Genomic DNA, 10,905 nt, shown 5'->3' on the forward strand with positions numbered 1-10,905 from the left:
AGAAAATGGAAATGACTGAATACATTTAAAAAGTATTAGAGCCCTCCCAACCTTATTTCTGGAACTGAATGCAAGCCAATCAATACAAATACAAAAAAAAATAAAAATAAAATAAAAACTACACTTCAAGGTTAAGGTATTTTTAATAGTGAGCCAAGCTTACACAGTTAATTCTTGGTTTTTGTTTACTAAATAATGAAAATAGACTTAGATTTATATTAAATAGACTAATAGATTCTAAGGACCATTGTGATTCTTTAGTTTGACATCCTATATATCACGGGCCATGGGACTTGTTCAAGAGCAGATTTTTTAGAAAAACATCCAATCTTGATTTTAAGAAATTGTCAGTGATGGAGAATCCACCACATCCCTTGAGAAACTGTTCCGATGGGTAATTACTCTAACTGTTAAAAACTTCCACCTTATTTCTAGTCTGAAATTGTCTAGCTTCAGCTTCCAGTGACTAGATCATCTTACCCCCTCTCTGATAGATTGGGGAGCCCATTATTAAATATTTGTTCACCATGCACTTATAGATACTTATGGACTGTTATCAAGTCACTCCTTGACTTTCTCTTTGTTAAACTAAATAGATTAAGCTCCTTGAACGTATCCCCATAAGGCATGTTTTCTAATCCTTTAGTCATTTGAGTTGTGGGCACCAGAACTGGACACAGTATTCCGGCAGGCGTCTCACCACTGCCAAATACATACTCGAGATTCCCCTGTTTTGCATCCCAGGATAGCACTAGCTTATTTGGCCACAGCGGTACAGTAGGAGCTCATGTTCAGCTGTTTATGCACCACAATCCCCCAATCTTTTGAAAAGTCATTATTCTACTAGGATAAAGGCCTCATTCTGTAAATCTGGCCTGCCTTCTTTGTTCCCAGATGTCTATATTTACATTTAGCTGTATTGAAATGCATATTGTTTCCTTGCACCCATTTTACCAAGCAAGCTAGATTGCTCTGAATCAGTGACCTGTCTTCACTATTTGCCACTCCCGCAAGTTTTGTGTGATCTGCAAACTTTATCAGTGATGATTTTCTGTTTTCTTCTACATCATTGTTAAAAATGTTAAATAGCATAGGGCCAAGAACCAGTCCCTGCAGGATCCCACTGAAAACAGACCTGCTCAATAACAATTTCCTATTTACAATTAAATTACGAGATCTATCAGTTAGCCAGTTTTAATCCATTTAATATGTGCCATATTAATTTTTTATTGTTCTGTTTTTTAATCAAAATATCATACAGTACCAAGTCATGCCTTACAGAAGCCTAAGTATGTCGTCACTACTACCCTTATCAACCACCCTTCTAATCTCATCAAAAAAGGATATCAAGTTAGTTTGACAGAATCTATTTTCCATAACCGCATGTTGATTTGTATTAATTACATTATCCTCCTTTAGTTCTTTATTAATCTAGTCCCATAATATCTGCTTCATTATCTTGTCTGGGATCGATGTCAGTCTGATAGACCAGAGATTAACCAGCTGATCCCATTGACCCTTTTAAAAAACTGGCACAGCATTAGCTTTCTTCTTCTGGAACTTCCCCACTGCTCCAAGACTTATTGAAAATCAGCATGGTCCACCAAGTGCCTCGGCCAGCTCTTTTAAAACTCTCGAATGGAAGTTACCCGGACCTGCTGATTTCAAAATATCTAACTTTAGTAGCTTCTGCTTAACATCCTCCAAAGATACTAGTGGACAGATATACAAGACCAGCAAGGACGATTGTGATCATCTAGTCTGACCTGTATAACATAGGCCATAGGACTTCCCAGAAATAATTTCTTTGATGTAACTTCTCTCTCACTGGCAGGGGTATTTTGCTGGGTCTGAGATGCTGAATAATAATACTTATCTGCTGTATCTCAAAGCACTTTACCAAGAGGAGGTAGTATCACTATCCCCATTTTACAGAGGGGGGCAACAAGGACTCTGACACCAAAAGTGACTTGCCCAAAGTCACTCAATGTATTCTAGATCTGCCAGTGAGTAGTACAAAAGGTGAACTGCTGTGCAGTGGGTACAACTGTGCTCATGAAATTTTAATATTTCTGCTTCTGGTTGAAAGCATCATGTTCAGGAGATGCAAATGTAACCCTTCTGCCAGGCAGAATTGATAGCAGCAAGGGCCGGGTTCAATATAAAGAGGTCCCTTCCCTACAACGTAATGCAGAACCAGCTCGAGCCTCTACCCAGTGACCTGGGAAAATCTTACGCACACCCCTGGATGCCTCGAAGAGACAATATTTCCCCTCTCGCAAGCACAGAGTCTCGGTGTAGCAGAAAAGGTTTAATTACATGAGATAAACAACAAGCACTAAATTGGGAAAACACCTCAACTAGAATTCATAGACCAAACCATGAGCAAAGACCCACCCAGGAAATTAAGCCGTGTCCTCTTCCCTGAGCTCTTGAGTCCAGCAAGCCCAAAATCACCCCAAGACTCCAAAGTCCAATACCCCAAATGTCCCTAGAGTCCAGCAACCCAAAGATCACCCACAGTCCCAAAAGTCCCGCAACCCAAAAGTCTCTGTCCCGGGTCAGTGCAGCCACAGAGTTCAAGAGTCTATCTGCAGGGGTTTTCCCCCCGCCAGCCTGGGTAGAAAGGGGCACCTTACATGGTCCGGGGCCAACTGCCCTGCCTTTCTGTGGGATTCTGCTTCTGCCTTCCCCACGACCTGCTCAGCTCTGCTCCGCTCCGCTCTGCCAGCTGGTCTGCTCCACAAGCTGTCCCGTGATCTGCTGCAGCCATCCCCGCAAACTGCTCAGCTCTGCTTGCTCTATGGGCACTCCAACTGTCCCTCAAACTGCTGCGATTCACCAGCTGCTCTGCTCCGCAATATAGCTTCAGGCTCCCTCACTAGTTAGCACAGCTCTTTAGTGATTTCAGCTCTTAGTGAGTTCAGCTCAGGAACCTGTAACTTAGATTCTTAAGGAAATCAAAAATCAGCTCTGGTATTCAACAATGGAGAGAGGAGGAGGTGCAATTGATGCCTCTGTCTCACACAAGGAGCCCACTCCTTTGTCTAGCGAGTGCCACTCAATTGATGGTGAGACTCCCTGTCACAAAGCAGTTTCACAGTTCCTCATTCACACAATCAGGGTGACAACACTCCACTCCTCCCGCCCCAACAACAAAGAAACTGGGGATCCCACAGCTGCCAAAGCAACCATCCCAGGCTGCCGTGGGCTATGCCATGCGGCGTGGGTGTGGCTTTGCAAACATGATCAGCCCCTGAAATTCTTTTCCACACTCGCCATAACTCACCACCAGATGTCAGGGTACAGCTCATCCTGACTCTGTTTACACAAAGAAATGAAGAAATACAAAGATGGATTCTGCAGTCCAAGCTCAGTGAATTTTGGAGGCTTCTCTCTTTTGGATAGTATCCACTTAACTCTTTTCTTCTGCAGTTGCTAATTCAGGGCACCACGATATTCCCTGCACTGAAGTCAGTTCTATATAACAGCAGGGAATTTCCAAACCCAGAGCAATTTAACCTGAGACATTTCTTGGATGAAAATGATGCCTTTAAGAAGAGTGACTTCTTCATGCCTTTTTCTGTAGGTAAAATAAGCCGTTTTATTTCAAATCCTAGACTATCTTCTAGCTTTGCCTTGAACTTCCTAGTGTCTCTCAGACTGTTTAGTGCATATTTTTTTCAGGTGGCCTATGAAGCAGAGTCTCTCCTGCTAGCAAAGCATCTATCAGTCTTTAAAGAGTGTCACTTTCTGTTCCTTGGTCTGAAATGAGTTTTCTGACTAACTACACGCTCCCTTCTCTTTGCTCTGCCTGGCAACTTTGTGTCTTGCTTTGTGTGGTGTCTGTTGGGTATAAATTAATCCATCATCAAATGTGCAGACAACACTAAAATTGAAGGGAGTACCAAACATACAGTAAGACAAAGCCAACTGCATAGACATCTGGAGAGATATCCTAGAAATGCAGGGTTGGAAGGGACCTCGACAGGACCATGTAAATCAAGACCATCCATGACAGATATTTGTCCAGCTTGTTCTTAAAACCCTCCAGCGATGGGGATTCCATAATCTCACTTGGAAGCCTGTTCCACAGTTTGACTCTCTGTATAGTTTAAAAAGTTTTCCTAATATCTAACCTAAATCTCCCTTGTTGCAGATTAAGCCCATTACTTCTTGTCCTACCTTCAGTGGACATGGAAAACAATTGATCCCGGTTCTTTTTCTAACAGTCCTTCACATATTTGAAGACTGTTATCAGGTCCCTCCTCAATCTTCTTTTATCAAGACTAAACATGCTCAGTTTTGTTAACCTTTCCTTAGTGGTCAGGTTTTCTAAACCTTTGATCATTTTTGTTGCTCTCTTCAGCACTCTCTCTAATTTATCCACATCTTTCCTAAAGCATGGTGCCCAGAATTAGACAGGGTACTTCAGCTGAGACCTCACCAGTGCTGAGCAGAGTGGGATAATTACCTCTGTGTCTTATATACAATACTCCTGTTAATACACCCCAGAATGTTATTAGCCTTTTTTGCAGCTGCATCACATGGTTGACTGATATTCAGTTTGTGAACCACTATAACCCTTCCACCACCCGGATCCTTTTCAGCAGTACTACTGCTTAGCTAGCTATTCCCCATTTTATAGTTGTGCAGTATAAATGTTCATATATTATAAGCATATTCTCCAGTCCATTATCCAAGTCATTAATGAAAATATTAACTAGTACTGGACACAAGAAAGGCCCTTCCTGGACCCCATTATATACACACCCTTGCAGTCTGAAAGCAAACCATTGATAGCTTTTCTCTGAGTACACTTTTTTTCAAACAGTTCTGAACCCACCTTATAGTAATTTCATCTTAACCACATTTCCCTAGTTCGCTAATGAGAATGTCATGAGGATCTGTGTCAAAAGCCATATTAAAACAAAGATATATCACATCTTCTGCTTTCCCTCTGTTCTCTAGGTCAGTAACCCTGTTAAAGAAGGAAATCTGGTTGGTTTGGCATGATTTGCTCTTGACAAATCCATGCTGGCTATTCTTTATAACCCTATTATCTTCTGGGTATTTACCAATTGATTATTTAATACTTTGTTCCAGTATCTTTCCAGGCTGACTGGTCGACAATTCCCCAGGTCCTCTTTCTTCCACTTGTTAGAGATAGGTACTATGTTTTTCCATTTCCAGACTTCTGGGACCTCACCCATCTTCCACGAGTTCTCAAAGATAATTGCTAACGGTCCTGAGATTGCTTCAGCTAGTCCTTTAAGTTCATTGGTCTCTGCTGACTTGAATATGTCTAACTTATCTAAATATTCTTTAACCTGTTCTCCCCCTATTTTGGAGTGCATTTCTTTCCTCTTGTTGTTTATATTAAATGTGTTGAATATGTGGTCACCATTCACCTTCCCAGTGAAGACTGAAGCAGAAGGGTCATTAAATACCTCAGCCTTCTTGATCTCATCAAGGGGCTACATAACTTCTCTACTTGAATCTAAGCTACCGAGCTTCCCTGTCACTCTGTTAACAGTGCCTTTCAGCCTTCTTCCTCCATCCTGCTACTCAGGACACCTACACCTCTCTACTTGTTACTTCTCCCCTTCTACTCAATCACCATCATGTCACTGCCCCAGAAAACTGTTTAGCTCGTTTGGAATGTGGATAATGTATTCCTCAAACCCCATATCTTCCTGCCCCCCACATCTTCCCACCCTTCACCCCAAACTGCCTCTAAAACGGCAATATAAGGAACTCAGTTCTTCAAATTATCAGTAAGCGGCTTCTTAAACCCCCATACACTTTCATACCTTACTGAACTCTGAGAAACAGCCATTATCCTCCATGTACTTGCCCTGAATCACTCTGTGCATGTAACTTTAATCCTGAGATTTTGCTCCCATAATAACCATATTTAAAATGTGCTGCAAAGAAAGATCTCCAGCATCAACTCAAAATTCCTTTTTCATTGCAGGGAAGCGGATTTGCGTGGGAGAGGGTCTGGCTCGGGTGGAGCTATTTTTGGTACTGACAACGATTTTGCAGAACTGTACAATTGACTCAAAAAGCCAAGTAGAATAATCATGCAGAGTTTCTAGACAGGCTCAGGTTGGAACAGAAGCTGGGTACGTTTTAGTTCATTTGTGAGTTGGTTGACAACTATGGAAACTTTGTTAGGAAGCTCTAAGGCTTCTTTATTGACAAAGAGTTGGTAACAGTGTCCAGCTTTAGGATATAGATATTTAAGCCTGGCTGTAAAGGCCTATACTTTAAGAATTTATGTATGTGTTTATTATTTAGCTAGTTATAGAGTTATAAAAGAGAGAATCTGTGTAAGGGCCTTCTCTCATTGTGACAATCTGAGGCCCTGTTCTTAGGCCAATGCCTTTGGCTAAACAGCAGAGGGAGCCATAAGCTGGGAAGCGTGCAGTCACATCCTTACGTTTTAAACTAGTTATATTGAAATAAGGCAATCTGGGGCTGTTAGGAAGGTGATCTGATCTATCACCCCCAGAGAAAGGGAAGAGCCTAGAAGACGTAAAAGGAAATTTAGTTTGATAGTTTTCTGTCTGGTAAGAACTCACTTTTTAATAGACACAGCTGGGAAACCCTTATGTTGGTATAGATGTGGTTGTGAAATCCTCACTTCTGTATTGTTTTGTCATTATAGTTCCCACTTTGCTATGTTTATTTGCATGATCTCTGTCTGGTCCTGTGATTGTTTCTGTCTGCTGTATAATTAATTTTGCTGGGTGTAAACTAATTAAGGTGGTGCAATATAATTGGTTAGCTAATCATGTTACAAGATGTTAGGATTGGTTAGGTAAATTTTAGTAGAATGATTGGTTAAGGTATAGCTAAGAATATTACTATATAAATTAGGGACAAACAGAAAGTAAGTTGGGATTGAAAATAAGGAAAAAGGAACTTGAATTTAAGCTTGCTGGAAGTTCACCCCAATAAATATTGAATTGTTTGCACCTTTGGACTTCGGGTATTGTTGCTCTCTGTTCATGCGGGAAGGACCAGGGAAGTGGGAAAGTGAAGGAATAAGCTTTCTAACAAGAGCCAATGAGAATAAATTGTGATGATGTAATGCTTTTGGCTCAATATCCTACTTTGATAGGCAGAGTTTATGTAGCATTGGACTGAACTAAAGTTCTCCCTCCCCTGCTTGTTCATGCAAGTTAACTAAGCACAGTGTTAATAAAGTTGCTCCTCATTAATTTTCCAACTCATCTCAACACTTCCATATATTTTCATATTTATGTAGTTTTGTGATACATGTTCCAGGGCTAGGACCAAGCTGGGAAGTGCAGATTCATTCACCAAATAGTCACTGAACCAACAAGACATGATGCCAATTTAGATTTGGTAGTGGGGGGTAGTGAGGACCTCATGGAACAATTGTTTGTAGGGGACAACCTTGGTTCTAGTGATCATAAGCTAATTCAATTTAAACTAAATGAATGGAAAAACAAAAATTGATCTGCAACTAAGGCCCTGGATTTCAAAAGTGCTAACTTTAAAAACTTAAGAGAATTAGTTAGGGAAGTGGACAGGACTGAAGAAGTCAAGGATTTGAATGTGGAGAAGACAACGTTACAGAAACTGTCTGAAGGCTGCATCCCAAGCAAGGGGCTAAAAAATTGCTGGGAAGGGCTCCAGACGAAGCTGGATGAGGAAGCATCTCAAACAAGTGATTAAGAGAAAGCAGAAAGCCTAAAAGGAATGGAAGACAGGATGGATCAGCAAGGAAAGCTACCTCTTAGAGGTCAGAAATTGTAGGGATAAAGTGAGAACTGCCAAAAGTTAAGCAGAGTTGTACCTTGCAAAGGGAAATAAAACCAATAGTAAAAGGTTTTTTTGGCCATAATAATAATTAGAAAACAAGGAAAAAAGAAGTGGGACTGTTAAACACTGAGGATGAGGTGGAGGCTCCCAGACTGCAGGCTGACAGGCTCCCAGACTGCAGTGTCAGGTTGTACTGCACCACAGCACTTTACTCTAGTTCGCTGTTAAAGTGCCCTTTCAAAGCCTCCCTAAGTCGTATAACTCTGCATTGAGCTTGTCTGATAGCTCCTGTGCCCGGCTGTTAAAACTCAGCAAACAGCTGCTCCACCTCCACACTGAGGCAAGTTCTCCCCCTTTGCTTCAGAGATGTTATGCAGGATGCAACAGGCAGCTATAACCTTTGGGATATTTTTTGCGCTAAGATCCAATCTGATAAGTAAACAACACCAGCGCCCTTTCAATCCACCAAACACACATTCAACAGTCATTCTGCACCTGCTGAGCTTGTTGTTGAGGCTCTCACGGTGGCCAGTGTATGTCTTCATGAACCGGGGGAGTAAGACATAGACTGGATCCCCCAGGATCATTATTGCAATTTCAAGATCGTCAATGGTTATCAACTGGTCAGGACAGAATGTCCCTGCTTGTAGCTTTCTGAATAGTCCTGTGTTCTTAAAGATGCAAGCGTCACTCATCTTCCCTGACTAGCCAACACAGATGTCAATGAAGCATCCCCAGTGATCCATCAGCACTTGCATGATAATGGAAAAGTAGCCCTTTCTGTTGATGTACTCTGTGGCAAGATGCTCTGGGGCCAAAATAGGGATATGCATGCCGTCTATTACTCCACTGCAATCAGGGCTGCCCGGGGGGGCAAATGGGGCAATTTGCCCCAGGCCCCGGGCCCCGCAGGGGCCCCCACGAGATTGTCCGAGGCTCGCCTCTGCCTTTCCCCATCCCTGGTGCCTCAGTGTGCCACGTCCAGGAGCAGCCCTGGACAGAGCTAAAGTGGCCTGGCTCAGGCGGGGCCTGAGCACCTTCCACTCGGAGCCGCGTGGTAAGGGAGTGGGTCTGCGAGCTCAGGTCCCATGGAGGCAGGCTGCTGCAGCGCTGTCCAGGGCTGCTTCTGGATGCAGCACGCTGAGGCTCCATGAGAGGGGGGAGGCGGGAGTAAGCAGCATGGTAAGCCCCTCTGAGCCGGACACCTCCCTGACCTCCCGCAGCTCCAAGCCCAGCCCCTCTGAGCTGGGCAACCCCCAACCCCATCCCCGCACAGCCCTGACCCCCAGCTCTGAGCCCAGCCCCTCTGAGCCAGACACCCCCTGACCCCATCCCCCTGCAGCCTTGACCCTCAGCTCTGAACCCAGCCCCTATGAACCGGGCACTTCAAAATGACTTCCCACTGACTGGTAGCAATTCAGTGTTGCAAGTTTCCACAGCGTGCTTACCACTTGCTCCGCCACTGTCTATGGCTCTCAGTTTGGTGTCCCTGTGTTGGATTGCTGGGGCGAGTTCGGCACACAGATCCAGGAATGTGGCCTTGCACATCTGAAAGCTCTGCAGCCACTGCTTGTCATCCCAAACCAGCATTGCCATGCAATCCCACCAGCTAGTGTTCACTGCTTGGGCCCAAAAGTGGTGCGCCACCATCTGCAGTTGCTCCATGAACACCAACAATCACCGTGAATTAGTTCTCCCTATGTCTCATCGCAAACTGACTCCCAGAAAATCATCATGTTCCCCGTAGTACTTCACGCAGCTCTTCAAATACTGGAGGATTATGTGTCCTGTGCTTGCAACGCGCATGAAAATTGTGCAGATCTGTGCAGGCTCCATGTTTCTGTCAGAGATGGTGGACAGCGAGTTTGTGGGAAATTGAAACTAGGCATGAAAATTATAGGGATAGAGATGATATTAAGGGATGAAGATCACAGCATTATGGGATGTTGTTGCCTTGCGCCCAGTCACCTGTATATGACTTGTTTATGCCCCACCATGCATTGCCAAAACTACCCAAACAACAGTGCATTGAACAGTGGCAGATTGCTTAGTTGGAGACCAACCTATAGCTCATTACCCTGTGCATTGGGACAAGCACTCTTGGCTAGTACGCACGGTGCTGACACAGGAAGCCAAGTACGCACACGCATAATTAACGTACCAACTCTCACAGCTGTACACCAATGTAACTCACACTGGCAAAACTTTGTCGCGGAGACATGGCCACAGTCTACATAAGGCAGTGCTAACATGAGGCATACTGCCACTTTCAAGGTACACATGCACTGCTTTGCTTTGATCACATCCATGTGGGGCTTGCACGCACCCCTTCATTCCCTTCGTGCCACAATCACTGCTCTGGCCAGCTGCTCCAACTAACTCTTCCACCATTCCATACACCTCAGTGAATGCAACTGGAGTGAATACAGATGATTCCCAGCCCCAGGGAGGCAGTTACCATTGTGTGGGTCAGACCTTAACTCTAAATTGCCTGGTTTTCACAAGTTTGCATTTAAAATACCTTAACCCTTCAGTGTCTGGTTTTTGAGAAGTTTAAGTTTCTCAGAACTCAGTGTTCTAGAAGGACACAATTGGTCACTGGTTCTTTTCCCCACTATCCAGCCCGGACAGGTTCATAGACCGACTCTTGAGCTGAAGAAAGTATGTCATTTATTTGCTGCTTCAGTGAGTGACCAGTCCATGAAATAGGGCATAGCAGAGAGTCAAATGCAAGTGCACCCCATTTGCAGGTGCTTCCCTTACATACATTGTTACAAAGCTATTCATTATATATTTATAACCACTTTCTTGCCTAACGCTATGATTAGTTTGCTAACTCCGTTTTTTTCTGATGCGGGTGGTCACCTGATCAGGTTACTAGCTCAGCTTTTCACCTGGCTGTTCTCTTTACTTGCCAGATAAGTTGGTATCTTTTCACATGTTCCGACATCTAAAATATACATGCTACATATTACATAACCTACAACAATATACTTTGGGACAACCTTAACTGTGTGTTAACCAAGTTTTTTGTCAGTATAAGTATGTAATATTTCAGCTAACAGCCTGCATCCATGCAATATTTATCAAAACTGGAGAAGTCCATGG

At 43.4% G+C, this 10,905-nt stretch overlaps 1 pseudogene; it reads left to right on the plus strand.

Annotated features, from left to right (window-relative positions):
* The window catches only part of LOC116823585 (cytochrome P450 2H2-like), a 33,466-nt pseudogene extending 27,382 nt beyond the window's left edge, over nucleotides 1-6,084 (plus strand).
* The last annotated feature ends 4,821 nt before the right edge of the window (nucleotides 6,085-10,905 follow it).

This window comes from Chelonoidis abingdonii, chromosome 16, assembly GCF_003597395.2.
Source record: "Chelonoidis abingdonii isolate Lonesome George chromosome 16, CheloAbing_2.0, whole genome shotgun sequence".
In the NCBI taxonomy this organism is placed as follows: domain Eukaryota; kingdom Metazoa; phylum Chordata; order Testudines; family Testudinidae; genus Chelonoidis; species Chelonoidis abingdonii.